The following is an 18,832-nucleotide window of genomic DNA, read 5'->3' as shown; positions in this document are numbered from 1 at the left end:
AGGAGGTGAGGGAGAGGGGCTGACCTGACCAAGAGACACACAGGAGGTGAGGGAGAGGGGCTGACCTGACCTAGAGACACACAGGAGGTGAGGGAGAGGGGCTGACCTGACCTAGAGACACACAGGAGGTGAGGGAGAGGGGCTGACCTGACCAAGAGACACACAGGAGGTGAGAAGAGACACACAGGAGGTGATGGAGCAGGACTGTCTTGACCAAGAGACACACAGGAGGTGAGGGAGAGGGACTGACCTGACCAAGAGACACACAGGAGGTGAGGGAGAGGGACTGACCTGACCTAGAGACACACAGGAGGTGAGGGAGAGGGGCTGACCTGACCTAGAGACACACAGGAGGTGAGGGAGAGGGGCTGACCTCACAGGAGGTGAGGGAGAGGGGCTGGCCTGACCAAGAGACACACAGGAGGTGAGGGAGAGTGGCTGACCTGACCAAGAGACACACAGGAGGTGAGGGAGCAGGACTGTCTTGACCAAGAGACACACAGGAGGTGAGGGAGAGGGGCTGACCTCACAAAGAGACACACAGGAGGTGAGGGAGAGGGGCTGACCTCACAAAGAGACACACAGGAGGTGAGGGAGAGGGGCTGGCCTTACCAAGAGACACACAGGAGGTGAGGGAGACGGGCTGGCCTGACCAAGAGACACAGAGGAGGTGAGGGAGCAGGACTGTCTTGACCAAGAGACACACAGGAGGTGAGGGAGAGGGGCTGGCCTGACCTAGAGACACACAGGAGGTGAGGGACAGGGGCTGGCCTGACCAAGAGACACACAGCAGGTGAGGGAGCAGGACTGTCTTGACCAAGAGACACACAGCAGGTGAGGGAGAGGGGCTGACATGACCAAGAGACACACAGGAGGTGAGGGAGCAGGACTGTCTTGACCAAGAGACACACAGGAGGTGAGGGAGAGGGACTGACCTGACCAAGAGACACACAGGAGGTGAGGGAGAGGGGCTGACCTGACCAAGAGACACACAGGAGGTGAGGGAGCAGGACTCTCTTGACCAAGAGACACACAGGAGGTGAGGGAGAAGGGCTGACCTCACAAAGAGACACACAGGAGGTGAGGGAGAGGGGCTGACCTCACAAAGAGACACACAGGAGGTGAGGGAGAGGGGCTGGCCTGACCTAGAGACACACAGGAGGTGAGGGAGAGGGGCTGACCTGACCAAGAGACACACAGGAGGTGAGGTAGCAGGACTGTCTTGACCAAGAGACACACAGGAGGTGAGGGAGAGGGACTGACCTGACCAAGAGACACACAGGAGGTGAGGGAGAGGGGCTGACCTGACCAAGAGACACACAGGAGGTGAGGGAGAGGGGCTGACCTGACCAAGAGACACACAGGAGGTGAGGGAGAGGGGCTGGCCTGACCAAGAGACACACAGGAGGTGAGGGAGAGGGACTGACCTGACCAAGAGACACACAGGAGGTGAGGGAGAGGGGCTGGCCTGACCTAGAGACACACAGGAGGTGAGGGAGAGGGGCTGATCTGACCAAGAGACACACAGGAGGTGAGGGAGAGGGACTGACCTGACCTAGAGACACACAGGAGGTGAGGGAGCAGGACTGACCTGACCTAGAGACACACAGGAGGTGAGGGAGAGGGGCTGGCCTGACCAAGAGACACACAGGAGGTGAGGGAGAGGGGCTGACCTGACCAAGAGACACACAGGAGGTGAGGGACAGGGGTCAGAGACACACAGGAGGTGAGGGAGAGGGGCCGGCCTGAACAAGAGACACACAGGAGGTGAGGGAGAGGGGCTGACCTGACCAAGAGACACACAGGAGGTGAGGGAGAGGGGCTGACCTGACCTAGAGACACACAGGAGGTGAGGGAGAGGGGCTGACCTGACCTAGAGACACACAGGAGGTGAGGGAGAGGGGCTGACCTGACCAAGAGACACACAGGAGGTGAGGGAGAGGGACTGACCTGACCAAGAGACACACAGGAGGTGAGGGAGAGGGGCTGACCTGACCTAGAGACACACAGGAGGTGAGGGAGCAGGACTGTCTTGACCAAGAGACACACAGGAGGTGAGGGAGAGGGGCTGACCTGACCAAGAGACACACAGGAGGTGAGGGAGAGGGACTGACCTGACCAAGAGACACACAGGAGGTGAGGGAGAGGGGCTGACCTCACAAAGAGACACACAGGAGGTGAGGGAGAGGGGCTGGCCTGACCAAGAGACACACAGGAGGTGAGGGAGAGGGGCTGACCTGACCAAGAGACACACAGGAGGTGAGGGACAGGGGTCAGAGACACACAGGAGGTGAGGGAGAGGGGCCGGCCTGAACAAGAGACACACAGGAGGTGAGGGAGAGGGGCTGACCTGACCAAGAGACACACAGGAGGTGAGGGAGAGGGACTGACCTGACCAAGAGACACACAGGAGGTGAGGGAGAGGGGCTGACCTGACCTAGAGACACACAGGAGGTGAGGGAGCGGGACTGTCTTGACCAAGAGACACACAGGAGGTGAGGGAGAGGGGCTGACATGACCTAGAGACACACAGGAGGTGAGGGAGAGGGGCTGACCTGACCTAGAGACACACAGGAGGTGAGGGAGAGGGACTGACCTGACCTAGAGACACACAGGAGGTGAGGGAGAGGGGCTGACCTGACCTAGAGACACACAGGAGGTGAGGGAGAGGGGCTGACCTCACAGGAGGTGAGGGAGAGGGGCTGGCCTGGGGCTGGCCTGACCAAGAGACACACAGGAGGTGAGGGAGAGTGGCTGACCTGACCAAGAGACACACAGGAGGTGAGGGAGCAGGACTGTCTTGACCAAGAGACACACAGGAGGTGAGGGAGAGGGGCTGACCTCACAAAGAGACACACAGGAGGTGAGGGAGAGGGGCTGACCTCACAAAGAGACACACAGGAGGTGAGGGAGAGGGGCTGGCCTTACCAAGAGACACACAGGAGGTGAGGGAGACGGGCTGGCCTGACCAAGAGACACAGAGGAGGTGAGGGAGCAGGACTGTCTTGACCAAGAGACACACAGGAGGTGAGGGAGAGGGACTGACCTGACCAAGAGACACACAGGAGGTGAGGGAGAGGGGCTGACCTGACCTAGAGACACACAGGAGGTGAGGGACAGGGGCTGGCCTGACCAAGAGACACACAGGAGGTGAGGGAGCAGGACTGTCTTGACCAAGAGACACACAGGAGGTGAGGGAGAGGGGCTGACATGACCAGGAGACACACAGGAGGTGAGGGAGCGGGACTGTCTTGACCAAGAGACACACAGGAGGTGAGGGAGAGGGACTGACCTGACCAAGAGACACACAGGAGGTGAGGGAGAGGGGCTGACCTGACCAAGAGACACACAGGAGGTGAGGGAGCGGGACTCTCTTGACCAAGAGACACACAGGAGGTGAGGGAGAAGGGCACATGAGGTGAGGGAGAGGGGCTGGCCTGACCAAGAGACACACAGGAGGTGAGGGAGAGGGGCTGGCCTGACAAAGAGACACACAGGAGGTGAAGGAGACGGGCTGACCTGACCAAGAGACACACAGGAGGTGAGGGAGAGGGGCTGACCTGACCAAGAGACACACAGGAGGTGAGGGAGAGGGGCTGACCTCACAAAGAGACACACAGGAGGTGAGGGAGAGGGGCTGACCTCACAAAGAGACACACAGGAGGTGAGGGAGAGGGGCTGGCCTTACCAAGAGACACACAGGAAGTGAGGGAGACGGGCTGACCTGACCAAGAGACACACAGGAGGTGAGGGAGCAGGACTGTCTTGACCAAGAGACACACAGGAGGTGAGGGAGAGGGACTGACCTGACCAAGAGACACACAGGAGGTGAGGGAGAGGGACTGACCTGACCTAGAGACACACAGGAGGTGAGGGAGAGGGGCTGACCTGACCTAGAGACACACAGGAGGTGAGGGAGAGGGGTTGACCTCACAGGAGGTGAGGGAGAGGGGCTGGCCTGGGGCTGGCCTGACCAAGAGACACACAGGAGGTGAGGGAGAGTGGCTGACCTGACCAAGAGACACACAGGAGGTGAGGGAGCAGGACTGTCTTGACCCAGAGACACACAGGAGGTGAGGGAGAGGGGCTGACCTCACAAAGAGACACACAGGAGGTGAGGGAGAGGGGCTGACCTCACAAAGAGACACACAGGAGGTGAGGGAGAGGGGCTGGCCTGACCAAGAGACACAGAGGAGGTGAGGGAGCAGGACTGTCTTGACCAAGAGACACACAGGAGGTGAGGGAGAGGGACTGACCTGACCAAGAGACACACAGGAGGTGAGGGAGAGGGGCTGACCTGACCTAGAGACACACAGGAGGTGAGGGACAGGGGCTGGCCTGACCAAGAGACACACAGCAGGTGAGGGAGCAGGACTGTCTTGACCAAGAGACACACAGCAGGTGAGGGAGAGGGGCTGACATGACCAAGAGACACACAGGAGGTGAGGGAGCAGGACTGTCTTGACCAAGAGACACACAGGAGGTGAGGGAGAGGGACTGACCTGACCAAGAGACACACAGGAGGTGAGGGAGAGGGGCTGACCTGACCAAGAGACACACAGGAGGTGAGGGAGCAGGACTCTCTTGACCAAGAGACACACAGGAGGTGAGGGAGAAGGGCTGACCTCACAAAGAGACACACAGGAGGTGAGGGAGAGGGGCTGACCTCACAAAGAGACACACAGGAGGTGAGGGAGAGGGGCTGGCCTGACATAGAGACACACAGGAGGTGAGGGAGAGGGGCTGACCTGACCAAGAGACACACAGGAGGTGAGGTAGCAGGACTGTCTTGACCAAGAGACACACAGGAGGTGAGGGAGAGGGACTGACCTGACCAAGAGACACACAGGAGGTGAGGGAGAGGGGCTGACCTGACCAAGAGACACACAGGAGGTGAGGGAGAGGGGCTGACCTGACCAAGAGACACACAGGAGGTGAGGGAGAGGGGCTGGCCTGACCAAGAGACACACAGGAGGTGAGGGAGAGGGACTGACCTGACCAAGAGACACACAGGAGGTGAGGGAGAGGGGCTGGCCTGACCTAGAGACACACAGGAGGTGAGGGAGAGGGGCTGACCTGACCAAGAGACACACAGGAGGTGAGGGAGAGGGACTGACCTGACCTAGAGACACACAGGAGGTGAGGGAGCGGGACTGACCTGACCTAGAGACACACAGGAGGTGAGGGAGAGGGGCTGGCCTGACCAAGAGACACACAGGAGGTGAGGGAGAGCGGCTGACCTGACCAAGAGACACACAGGAGGTGAGGGACAGGGGTCAGAGACACACAGGAGGTGAGGGAGAGGGGCCGGCCTGAACAAGAGACACACAGGAGGTGAGGGAGAGGGGCTGACCTGACCAAGAGACACACAGGAGGTGAGGGAGAGGGGCTGACCTGACCAAGAGACACACAGGAGGTGAGGGAGAGGGGCTGACCTGACCTAGAGACACACAGGAGGTGAGGGAGAGGGGCTGACCTGACCTAGAGACACACAGGAGGTGAGGGAGAGGGGCTGACCTGACCAAGAGACACACAGGAGGTGAGAAGAGACACACAGGAGGTGAGGGAGCAGGACTGTCTTGACCAAGAGACACACAGGAGGTGAGGGAGAGGGACTGACCTGACCAAGAGACACACAGGAGGTGAGGGAGAGGGACTGACCTGACCTAGAGACACACAGGAGGTGAGGGAGAGGGGCTGACCTGACCTAGAGACACACAGGAGGTGAGGGAGAGGGGCTGACCTCACAGGAGGTGAGGGAGAGGGGCTGGCCTGACCAAGAGACACACAGGAGGTGAGGGAGAGTGGCTGACCTGACCAAGAGACACACAGGAGGTGAGGGAGCAGGACTCTCTTGACCAAGAGACACACAGGAGGTGAGGGAGAGGGGCTGACCTCACAAAGAGACACACAGGAGGTGAGGGAGAGGGGCTGACCTCACAAAGAGACACACAGGAGGTGAGGGAGAGGGGCTGGCCTTACCAAGAGACACACAGGAGGTGAGGGAGACGGGCTGGCCTGACCAAGAGGCACAGAGGAGGTGAGGGAGACGGGCTGGCCTGACCAAGAGGCACAGAGGAGGTGAGGGAGCAGGACTGTCTTGACCAAGAGACACACAGGAGGTGAGGGAGAGGGACTGACCTGACCAAGAGACACACAGGAGGTGAGGGAGAGGGGCTGGCCTGACCTAGAGACACACAGGAGGTGAGGGACAGGGGCTGGCCTGACCAAGAGACACACAGCAGGTGAGGGAGCAGGACTGTCTTGACCAAGAGACACACAGCAGGTGAGGGAGAGGGGCTGACATGACCAAGAGACACACAGGAGGTGAGGGAGCAGGACTGTCTTGACCAAGAGACACACAGGAGGTGAGGGAGAGGGACTGACCTGACCAAGAGACACACAGGAGGTGAGGGAGAGGGGCTGACCTGACCAAGAGACACACAGGAGGTGAGGGAGCAGGACTCTCTTGACCAAGAGACACACAGGAGGTGAGGGAGAAGGGCTGACCTCACAAAGAGACACACAGGAGGTGAGGGAGAGGGGCTGACCTCACAAAGAGACACACAGGAGGTGAGGGAGAGGGGCTGGCCTGACCTAGAGACACACAGGAGGTGAGGGAGACGGGCTGGCCTGACCAAGAGACACAGAGGAGGTGAGGGAGCAGGACTGTCTTGACCAAGAGACACACAGGAGGTGAGGGAGAGGGACTGACCTGACCAAGAGACACACAGGAGGTGAGGGAGAGGGGCTGACCTGACCTAGAGACACACAGGAGGTGAGGGACAGGGGCTGGCCTGACCAAGAGACACACAGCAGGTGAGGGAGCAGGACTGTCTTGACCAAGAGACACACAGCAGGTGAGGGAGAGGGGCTGACATGACCAAGAGACACACAGGAGGTGAGGGAGCGGGACTGTCTTGACCAAGAGACACACAGGAGGTGAGGGAGAGGGACTGACCTGACCAAGAGACACACAGGAGGTGAGGGAGAGGGGCTGACCTGACCAAGAGACACACAGGAGGTGAGGGAGCGGGACTCTCTTGACCAAGAGACACACAGGAGGTGAGGGAGAAGGGCACATGAGGTGAGGGAGAGGGGCTGGCCTGACCAAGAGACACACAGGAGGTGAGGGAGAGGGGCTGGCCTGACAAAGAGACACACAGGAGGTGAAGGAGACGGGCTGACCTGACCAAGAGACACACAGGAGGTGAGGGAGAGGGGCTGACCTGACCAAGAGACACACAGGAGGTGAGGGAGAGGGGCTGACCTCACAAAGAGACACACAGGAGGTGAGGGAGAGGGGCTGACCTCACAAAGAGACACACAGGAGGTGAGGGAGAGGGGCTGGCCTGACCAAGAGACACACAGGAGGTGAGGGAGAGGGGCTGACCTGACCAAGAGACACACAGGAGGTGAGGGACAGGGGTCAGAGACACACAGGAGGTGAGGGAGAGGGGCCGGCCTGAACAAGAGACACACAGGAGGTGAGGGAGAGGGGCTGACCTGACCAAGAGACACACAGGAGGTGAGGGAGAGGGGCTGACCTGACCTAGAGACACACAGGAGGTGAGGGAGAGGGGCTGACCTGACCTAGAGACACACAGGAGGTGAGGGAGAGGGGCTGACCTGACCTAGAGACACACAGGAGGTGAGGGAGAGGGACTGACCTGACCAAGAGACACACAGGAGGTGAGGGAGAGGGGCTGACCTGACCTAGAGACACACAGGAGGTGAGGGAGCAGGACTGTCTTGACCAAGAGACACACAGGAGGTGAGGGAGAGGGGCTGACCTGACCAAGAGACACACAGGAGGTGAGGGAGAGGGACTGACCTGACCAAGAGACACACAGGAGGTGAGGGAGAGGGGCTGACCTCACAAAGAGACACACAGGAGGTGAGGGAGAGGGGCTGGCCTGACCAAGAGACACACAGGAGGTGAGGGAGAGGGGCTGACCTGACCAAGAGACACACAGGAGGTGAGGGACAGGGGTCAGAGACACACAGGAGGTGAGGGAGAGGGGCCGGCCTGAACAAGAGACACACAGGAGGTGAGGGAGAGGGGCTGACCTGACCAAGAGACACACAGGAGGTGAGGGAGAGGGACTGACCTGACCAAGAGAAACACAGGAGGTGAGGGAGAGGGGCTGACCTGACCTAGAGACACACAGGAGGTGAGGGAGCAGGACTGTCTTGACCAAGAGACACACAGGAGGTGAGGGAGAGGGGCTGACCTGACCTAGAGACACACAGGAGGTGAGGGAGAGGGGCTGACCTGACCTAGAGACAACCCTCTCAACCCAGAGTATTGCTGCTTCGTCCCTCAAGGTTCACTCACGCTATCTGCAATCCTCTTTGTAAGAAAAATACATTTTAAAATATGCTTGAATGAGCACTGAATCTATTTATCCCAGGGTTACAACTGTTAATGTCTAAGATCTTAATATGCTTTTCTCAGAACTAAATAAAGCTGCCAGGCCTCTGACCTACATAGGAAGGTAAAATAGCCAAAATAGTAACATTGTAAACAAAATAAAGTCCCCCCACCCCAAGTACCTGAGCACATTATGTGTGAACAACTAGCATAATGTATAAATACATGAACACTCACAAACAAGTCAAGAGGCCCAATATGGGAGGACTCAGGCACAGATCTTACAACTTACAACTGCATGCATTAAATGGTCCTCTGGTGGTTTGAGGTTCCTGCTTTTCTGCAACCTACCCTATTAGCAGGGAGAGTTATAGGCAATGGTAAACCCGGCTCAGTTACTTAACCTCCGAACCTTACCTTTCTCAGTTAAATGAGGGGTTGGTCTAGATCAGCACTTCCCCACAGAAATATAATGTGAGCCAACATGCAAGCCATACATGCAATTTTAAAATTTCTAGTAGACAGACTAAAAAACATAAAAATCAACTGTAATGTTATTCAATCCATCATAGCCAAAATGTTGCTATTTTGATATGTAATTAACATTTTAAAATTACCAGTGACATATTTTAGTGCATTTTCTCATCTCAAATGTTTGAAATTTGGTACAATTTTAAGTTGATAGCACATCTCAATTCAGGACCAGTGGGATCGTTTAGGAGAGAACAGGTAAGACGATCTCTGACATTTCTCTCAACCCTTGAAATTATTTTAATAAAGGAAACAACAGGTTTTCAGATTTAAGTATACTTAGACCAACTGTAACGTGTTTCCCCTGAACATTGTTTATTCTCATTCAAATGGTATTTATTTTCTTTTTTTAACCTTGATTCTTTAATTCAGTGGACTTGGATCTGTAAACCAATAAATAGTTTGATCTACTAGGCTTACTACTATAGTCACTGTCCTTACAAACCTTGGAGGGAGGTTTGTAAGGACATTGAGGACAACATGTAACTGCTGAAGAGAGACACCTAACCAATCCTAACTAGAAAGATAACTGGTAAAATGAGTTCCATAGAAATGATGGAGAAATACATCTGATAACCATGGTATCGTCCACAGATTAAGATAAGGCTGTGAAGCACAAATCTGCATATGATTTGGAATCATCTCTCTAATTACTCAATGTCTTCAGAAAGAGTTCTGTGGCTCCTCCCACACAGTCTCGCTTATTAGTCCCTTTGTGATCAGTGATCTGCCTTGGCCAGATGGCTGGTCTGGGTTAAGAGCACAATATGAGATCAGAGAACAAAGCGAAGAAAGGGGCCTTGCCAGGAACTGAACCTACGATCCTGACCTCATTAACTCTAGGAAACAGTTAACCCGTCACAAGCATGGGCAGCCCCATGATAAATAAATCCAGAAAAACCCACTGCATCTGTCACCCTGGCCATCTGGGAGAGGAAAAGAATCACTCAAGACGTGCTAAGAACTTTTCAGAGGAGAAAGAGACATTTACCAGCTTTGAACATTACATAATACAGGCATGTATCAAAACATCACATGGTACCCCATAAATATGTATAATTTTTATGTTTTCGTGTCAGTCAAAAAAAAATTTTTAAAGATTTTTTTAAATTAAAAAAAAATTGTCTTTTCTTTTTTAGAACTGGGGATCAAACCCAGGGCTTTGCCACTGAGCTACAACCCAACCAGACTTTTAAAATTGAGAAATCATAATAAAAAAGGACTTTTCAAAATATAAAAGAAATTCTAAATGCAATGATTTAGGGCAACCTGGAATTCACCAGTAGTATATCAGTAGTCTTGGCTCCGTCTGGCACCAGACTCCCATATATTGACGGTGACCTCCTGTGGAGCCGGTAAATGGCTTTGGCCATGAGGTTAGGAGTAATAAAAAGATTCCTCTTCAAAAAAAAACAGTGATCTCGGGACTCTCATCTCTCCAAGTTACTTCTCCCAAGTAAGCCATGGGTTAACCACTATATACAAGAATCCAGCTTATCCGAACTAAATAATAACCAAGTTTTCAGGTAACCCTGTTTCACCCTGCAGTGTCCCTATACCTCCCTCTCAGGTGAGTGTGAAGGCCGCTGGGCCTGCTGGTGGGGTTGTTCTTAGCTGCCCCAGCCCAATACCTTTTTAGCAAGTTGTCCTTCCCTTTCTTATAACTGGGAATCATTTCTCTTAGCAGTTACTACCTGCTCTTAAATTCTGTTTGAACAACCTGTGTCTAGTGAGAGAAGTGCTGACTTCTGATTTAAATATTTCCCTAAGTATCTCAGGGTTGCAGTGTCTGTGTCTTCTCCTCCTTAAACTCTTAATATTTAATAGAGCACCAGTTTTAGAAGTAAACTTATTGAAATTTCCTCTTAACCCCTAAAGTATGCCATTTAATAAATCCCACAAATATCTAGAGGAGCTGAAACTTTTAGACTTGCTCAAAAATATATATGCTTTTCAGTTTTGTTTTTTATTGTTGTTGCTACTGTTTTGGTACCAGGGACTGAACTCAGGGGTACTTGACCACTGAGCCACACCTCCAGCCCTATTTTGTATTTTATTTAGAGACAGGGTCTCACTGAGCTGTTTAGCACCTTGCCATTGCTGAAACTGGCTTTGACCTTGCCATCCTCCTGCAGAGACAGACATGAGCCACCATGCCTGGCTGCTTTTCAGTTTTGACATTTTAAATTGTATCACCTTTTCACATATAGACTTGATTGAATATAAAAGCTTATATACAACTTGTGTTCTATTTGGCTTCTTCACTATGTCTGATAACATGTGACTATAAAAATATCCTTTTAAGGGTCTTTTATTTTCACAAAATTACTTAACCTTTCCACACATCCCGTTACAATGCCAGCGACTCAGGAGGCTGAGGCAGGGGCATCACAAGTTCAAGTCTAGCCTCAGCAATTTAGCAAGACCCTGTCTCAAAATAATAAAAAGGACTAGGGATGTAGCTCATAGACCACCCTAGGTTCAAACAGAAAAAAAAAAGTTACTTAATTTTTTTTTAACTGATGGATTAAGAGTTTATAATCTTGGAGCTGGGGGGTTGTGGCTCAGTGGTCGAGCACTTGCCTAGCATGTGAGAGGCACTGGGTTCAATCCTCAGCACCACATAAAAATAAATAAAATAAAAGTATTGTGTCCATTTACAACTAAAAATTTTTTAAAGAGTTTATAATCTTGTACTTCTCATATGTATGGATATCTTAGATCTAAACCTAAAATATTCATATGTATCTGCCTCGCTTACATGTTAGTACAAATAAATATCTAAATTGATTTAGCTTTGATTGCTAAGAATTTTCGCATTAAGAATAAAAAGAACACATATAATGGTAACCACTTTGCTTATCTACTTGAACATACAAATTACAGTGACAGTGACTATTCAGTAGCTATAATGTTTGTTTGTTTCTTTCTTTGATACCAGGGATTGAACTCAGGGTGCTCAACTAGTGAATTACATCCCCAGCCCTTTTTATTTTTTATTAGACAGGGTCTCACTAAGTTGCTTAGGGTCTTGCTAAATGGGTGTGGCTGGCTTTGAACCTGCAATTCTCCTGCCTTGGTCTCCTGAGTCTGTGGGATTACAGGTGTGCACCAGGGTGCCCAGCTAGAATGTTTCATTTTTACAAAAACTATAACAATCCATTAAGGGTCAGGTGTTAGACAAAAGGAATAAGTTAATAAAATAAGCATAAAACATTAGTTTACTACAAGAGTTCACAATTTAAATAGCGGCAAAAAGACTTTTGAGGACCAACTTAAAGATGAAATCTCGTGTTTAACAATAAATGCAATTATGTATTCACTTTAAGGAAAAAATGAGATTGAAAAACAAAAATATGTGGATTTTCAGTTTGATGCTTTATAAGGAAACTGAGGCTTTGATTAAATTATTTGCCACATAAATCATGAAACTGCTTCTTTATCTAATATATCATTGTGTTTACATTAATTCTGATTTTAAAATTGTCATCTTTGAAAAGACTAACCTTAATTCAACAAATAAACTGCTTAAATATATGATTAGAAAGTTAGCCAGGCACAGTGGCTCTGTCCTGTGATCCCAGCTAGACAGGAGGTTGAAGCAGAAGGATCAGGAGTTCTAAGCCAGGCTGGGCAATTTGGTGACCCTGGCTTAAAACAAAAAGGGCTGGGTAGCTCAGTGGTAGAGCACTTGCCAAACATGCTGGAGGCCCTGCATTCCATACCCAGTACCACAAAAGACAAACAAAAAGTTTTAAGCTCCATACAAAGAAGCATCCAAAGCTATAATGCAGAAGTAAGTTTCTATACCTTTAAGCACCTCTTATCATTTTATTTACAAGGTACATTTCAACATGTAGACAGAAATAACGCAAACCACAGGAGTTTGAATCTGTAAGATGTAAGTGTAAACAGTGAAATTTGCTTTTCCATTATTGTTTTAAATTATCTCTGCATATTCTATGTACTATTTTAAATACATATTCCTTAAAAACTGTTTTAATTATTCTGATAATATTTTTTTTAGGTGTAGATGGACACAATGCTTTTATTTTTATGTGGTGCTAAGGATCGAACCCGGATCCCGCCCATGCTAGGCGAGCGCTCTACTGCTAAGCCACAATCCCAGCCCCTATGATAATATTTTTAAGAGGAGGAAAGCCCCAGAAATACCACAATATTAAAATTAAAATGCTATTACAAATGTAAAGAACTGAAATACAAATATACGTATATATTTGGTGATTTCTTACAAGTACTTTATAAATACTGCCTTGTGATTTTGAGACCAATCAATATACTATAAAGCATCCTTTGTAGCTCTTAAGTCTCGTTTGGTGCCTAACAGCCGACATTCATTTGTAATGAAGTCTTTTTATAGTCACACAGCTATTTCATGTCCCTTTTGTAGACACATTAAAACTTTGAGTACTCCATAAAAATGACCAATTAATTGGCTCTATCATGAAAACCTGAAAAGCTACACCAAAATATTTACATCAAAGACCAGCTAAAGCTAGAATGAATTACCAGTCCCCTCAGTAAGCTTCTTTACTTCACCAAGTTGAAAACTGACTTCGAGTCCTTTCAAAAGAAAACCACAGAAAGGACCAGAGTGGGCAAATTCTCAATTTAAACATAAGAAGGAATGAGGTATCTTCAGGAATCACCATGAGGGGACATCAGAACTGAGCACCGGGGCTAAGAGGGCAGACAAGCTTTGGGGTCCAACAGAACTCAGTTTAAATCCTTGCCCCATTCCTCACCTAACTCAAGGACCTTGGGTAAAGTTAAGAAAAAGCTCCTTGAGTCTTAGTTTCTGTTATCAAATGGACACACAAGGCCTCCCAACAGGGCTGTTGTGAGAACTACATTAGAGAATATGTATGATAGACTGCTGAGCACAGAACTTTGACCAACTGTGAATCTCAACTAGCAGTTTTTAAATAAAATAGAGTAAAAATATAAGACCACATTGCACATAGGCAATCTAACCATTATTATCACAATTTTTTTGAAAACTTTACACATATTTATAATGTGTCTATTTAATAGGCACCTCTCTTACTGTGTTCCCCTTCCCCAAATTAAATCCAGTACACAGTTTGTGCTAGACATTATGCTAATTACATACACACATTATACACACAAAAATCCTATAAGGGAAATACTATTACCTCCCCCATTTCACAGATGAGGAAACTGGGCTTTGATGAAATTACTTGCTAAGGATAAAGCATTAGTAATCAGTAAACCCAGGGTTCAAATTCTGCCACCTAATTCCAGACCTTGCTCATTTTACCCACTTCAGAAAGTACTAGGTGGTAAAATACGACTTTTCTTTATATAAAAATTACCCAAAGCCAGGAAAGTGGCACATCCCTATAATCCCAGTGACTGAGGATGCTGAGGCAGTAGGATCCCAAGTTCAAGGCCAGCCTGGGCAACTTGGTGACACCCTGTCTCAAAATCAAAAATGAAAAAGGCTAGGGATAAAGGCTAGCGGCAAAGTTTCCCTGAATTTAATCTCTCATACCAAAAGTTTAAAAATAAATAAATAAACAAACAAAAAAGTTATGCAAAATGTAGACCTTTTCAGGCAGTCTAATTGGAGTAAGATATGCCGGGAAGCAGCATATCATGGAGAAAAGTGTGGTTAAGAGGTAAAAGCACTGGTGTGATTGTTGCTTTAGTGGCATGGAGATGGCAAGTCATTTAATCCCACTGTGTCTGGATTTCCTCACCTACAAAATGGGAATGATAGTATCTGTCCTGCCTCCTCACAGGTCATTATGAGAAAGTATAAAAACAAATAAAGTTCTAGTGTCCTACTCAGTTTTAGGAGATGATCATTAAAACCACCCTATAACTCATAGAAACACATAGCAATTATGATCCAAAAAGAGGCTTCCAGGCTTTTATGAACTACACATGGCAGCACCCAGCACAGTTCCTAGCACATAGTAGGCCTTCAGTAAATGCTCATTAAACTAAAAGAAATAAACCAGTTCTACCTATATGAACCTTTTATCCATTTTCACTTTATTTTTCATTAGTTCATTCTTTCTTAATTATTGAACACCTACTGTGTGCCAGACTAGAAATATGGGCTAGAAAAAAGGATTACAGGACCATTCCTTGCCCCAAAGAATTCCATATTAATTTCAACTAATTATTCCAATATTGTGTAAGAGAAGATGTAATATCTAGCTTCCTCATCTAGCAATAACAACAACTTACATTATTATAGTACAGTCCCTTTTATTCTTAGACCAATTGTCTAAACCTTTCAAGTAGGTATTATATTCAGGACTCCAAATTCAGTACTCTGTGGGTGCTGCAAAGTCTTGAGAGTCAAAGTTTCTCAATTTTTAGAGATGACTATAATAAACATAAGCCTTTGAATCAATTACATTTTAAAGAATCAATACTAGAAACAAAATTAATAGCATGTTTTTTTCTTGCACATTTCTGAGCTAAAATAATCCATAATGTAACCCCATACCTATATATAGCACATTTTCCAAAAAGATTTCTTTAAAAAATATTGCCTTGGAGAAAATTTTTTTACAGGCAATTGTCTTTAAGATACTAAACTAGGATTCTTTTCTCAAAGAATAAAGGAAGTAGTAGTGAAGGTATCTTCTCTTTGTTGACTTTTTCAAAATTACTCAAAATTGACTGTTGTGTTCCTGAGTCACAAACAATGCCAAATAACTGTTAGCCATATTATATATAATGCAACCACTACAACAGATAATTTTTACAGGAGAACACTGATTTAACTGACAATTTAATGAATTGAAAATCTGCCATAAGATTATTTACTAATAACCTAATAAAATTCCCTTATCCTTTGTATTCTGACCACTCCCTCTCCACCACCGCCACCCCCAACACACATACACACACAAACACACACACACACACACACCCTCACTTACACCAGATCAGTTTCCTGGCCATTATTCATAAAACCATATTAAAATTTCACAACACATGGTCATAGTTACTAGGTTCCCCCTCCCCCTCCACTGAATCAATGTGTCTTTAAATATAAATTTGCTCTTGAAACCCACAATTGAGAAAAAAATGGATATAATGCAAAGATCTACTGTAAAATTTAATCGACTGCTCTTCTGTTTACTAATAATCATGAAGAAGAAGAAGAAGAAAAAGCCCTACCCCACCCACCGTGTCCGTAGGGTTAGGAGGTCCAGTCTCTCCACTACAGAGCTCTGCAAGAAAGGACGGTTATAGTACCAGGAAAACGGTCGCAACCAGCCCCGGGAGGAGATAAGGCAACATATTTTACACACTGGCAGCGTGCGGACCCCGGCTCCAGTGCTTGGTAAACAGGGGAAACCTTTGTCTCGCCTCAGCCATCAAACTGGTGGCTCATCAGAACTGGGGCCACAAGAGTTTGTGCGAAACGGTTTGGCAGAGGTTAAACAAAGCAATGCAGCTCTAGGGGAAGAGGGCTCAGCCGGGTCCGCGTCCCAGCTCCCGGACGGCGAGCTCGGGCTCTGCCCGCGCCGCAGCGGGGTCCCCGGGACACGGGAAGGGGAGAGAATGAAAGGTCCCACGCTCTCGCCAAGTTCCCGGGGCGCAGCCCATCGGCAGGTTCCCTCGCGGGGATCCAAAGGCGCGCGCATCGCGCGCAGGTTCCTTGGGGAGGGTCCGCGCCCCGCAGCCAGGGACACCGCCCCGAGTCCTCGGCCAACCGTGCTAGCCCCTGCCCAGGCAAGGTCGGCAATCCCGGAGCTCCGCGGGGGACGGCCCGGAGGGCGCGAGCGGAGGGGAGAAGCCCGCCCGCTGCCCCCATTGTCTGGCTCCAGCCGCGAGCCGAGTAGCTGCTCACCTGCGGTCCCCCACTGGCGCCCCGGCTCGCAGAGCGGCTGGCAGGCGACGCGCGGTCTTGGAGGGCACAGCGGCACAGCCCGCGAAGCCTCCGCAGCAGCAGCAGCAGCAGCAGTCGCAGCAGCAGCCCGGCAGCGCACCCGCCTCTCAGGCGCCCGCGGCCTCCATTGCTCTCCCCGCCGCCGCCACCGCGCGGCACTGCACGCCCAGCCCCGCGCGGCGTGGTCACATGCTCTGCCAGCGCCCAGGGCGCTCGGACCCGCGCCGCCGCCCCGCCCGGCTGCGCCCCAGGACAGTCGCGGGCTGTCGCCGGTCACCAGGAGCGCGTGTTCCCTCCTGCGCCCAGCTGTGCTGGAAAGGCGCTCACCAAAAGACACCCTGGGGCTGCCCAGAAACCCCGAGCCGGCCCCAATAAAGGGCGTGGGACTGATCACTGCCCTGACCACTACTCCAGGGGATGACCGGAGGGAGGCTGAACACGTGGCCTCACAGGTTACTGTAGTGGGCTCACGGCGAAGTGCACCTTGCTTGGGTTAAGAACCCAAGACCATCAGTCACACTTCACGGGACTTAAATCGGCCGTACTCACTTGAGCCGCAGACTAAAGAGCGATGTGCTTCCCAGAGGCAGTTTGGACCTCCAGAATCCCAACCATAAGAATGTCACTGAGAGTCTTACAAGTTGATAGATGAACTTCCACCCCCGAAATAGCAAAACTAGAAATGGTATTGCAGAGTCGCTGTACATCCCAAAGGAGTGATATTGGCATCAAGTATTATTACCCCCCACCGTCATAATGAAATTAAATACTGACTTTGCTGTTTTAAGGAAAATAGTTCCTTATCTTTTCCTTTTAAGGATGAAGCAGAAGCACTGGATAGCTTTCCTCCATACGTTTTGCTTTGGCTATTTCAATGGAACCATTTAAAATCTAGTGGTCTTTTTTAGTTGCTATACTTGCAAAGCTGCTTTAAAAATAATTTAGTGTCTTTTTAAATAGAAAATTTAAATCAAAGCAAAAATCTTTTGTCTGCCACAAAAAGTAGAGAAGATGGAAGATAATCTAAATATGTACTGGATATTGAGGCAAATGTGCCAATGCCAAAAATAAGACAAATAACTTTAATGCAGGTACATGACTTAGGAGGAGCAAAGTTGATCCTGGAAGAATGTAGTTCATTTTGCCCCATCTAATTGTTTTTTTTTCCCTAGTAAATACTTTAATTAATAGTATAAAAATAGGTTGTTTATTTTTGTGAACATAGATATCTTTCAGTTGTTCAATGCTTGCCTATCCTAAACTATGTCTGCTTTGTTCCAAATAAGAATAATGAAGAGTTATAGAAAGAGTTGAGCAAGTTCCTTTTGACTTGATTTAATAGCACTAAAAGTTCCCAGGAGCCAAAACTCCAATCTGTGCAGAACATGTAATTGGGTTCTTGTAGTCTTGCCAACTACATGAGAACTATCCTCTACAAATTCAGATTAACATAAGTCAAGTATAGGGCTACTGTCTTTTTGTTTTGCAGAACAGCCAAAAAAATGAAATCTGTGCAGAACATGTAACTGAGGTATTTTTCTTGATTATTGTAGTCTTGCCAACCACATAAGAACTACTCTACTAATTCATGGCAGGGGCTACTACTGGGCGTGTAGAGAGCAGAAGCCAGAGATACTGTGAAATACACTGCAATACTCAGGACACAACCAAGAATTATCTGTCATGGCCAAAATACCCATAGTGGCAGAGTTACTAAGTGCTGAATTAGACTAAGAACTTCAAAGTCTTTTGAGTCTATAATCCACCATGTCTGGGGATTATCCCTTTCCTGTGTGTATCCACTTTGAATTTTAGAACTTTGGAAAGGAGTACATTCTTTGGATGAGAGATGAGGCTAGAGAACTGAGTGAGACAAAAAAATAATTGTACGAATAAAATCATATCGACAAATAAGAGGAGAAAGCTGAAGTAATGGGAATATTGTGTGTGATGTATCTTAACTGTGCCTTGCAACTTCTTCATAACATGCCTACTCCCAACAGTTTTATCTCCAAAATGAGAAACTG

The 18,832-nt window shown here is 48.9% G+C and overlaps 1 protein-coding gene across 2 annotated transcripts in view; it reads right to left on the bottom strand.

The window, feature by feature from the left end:
- Cracd (capping protein inhibiting regulator of actin dynamics) overlaps positions 1–16,926 on the bottom strand; it is a 255,404-nt gene extending 238,478 nt beyond the window's left edge. For both annotated transcript variants that reach the window (XM_046465908.2, XM_046465982.2), the window contains exon 1: positions 16,767–16,926. The gene's annotated coding sequence lies outside the window, so the exon portion shown is untranslated. The remainder of the gene's footprint in view (positions 1–16,766) is intronic.
- Positions 16,927–18,832: the final 1,906 nt, after the last annotated feature.

Source organism: Marmota monax, unplaced genomic scaffold (genome assembly GCF_021218885.2).
Source record: "Marmota monax isolate L192 unplaced genomic scaffold, Marmota_monax_Labrador192_F-V1.1 WCK01_AAM20220418_F8-fsc00025, whole genome shotgun sequence".
In the NCBI taxonomy this organism is placed as follows: domain Eukaryota; kingdom Metazoa; phylum Chordata; class Mammalia; order Rodentia; family Sciuridae; genus Marmota; species Marmota monax.
This window is presented reverse-complemented; position numbering and strand designations above follow the sequence as displayed.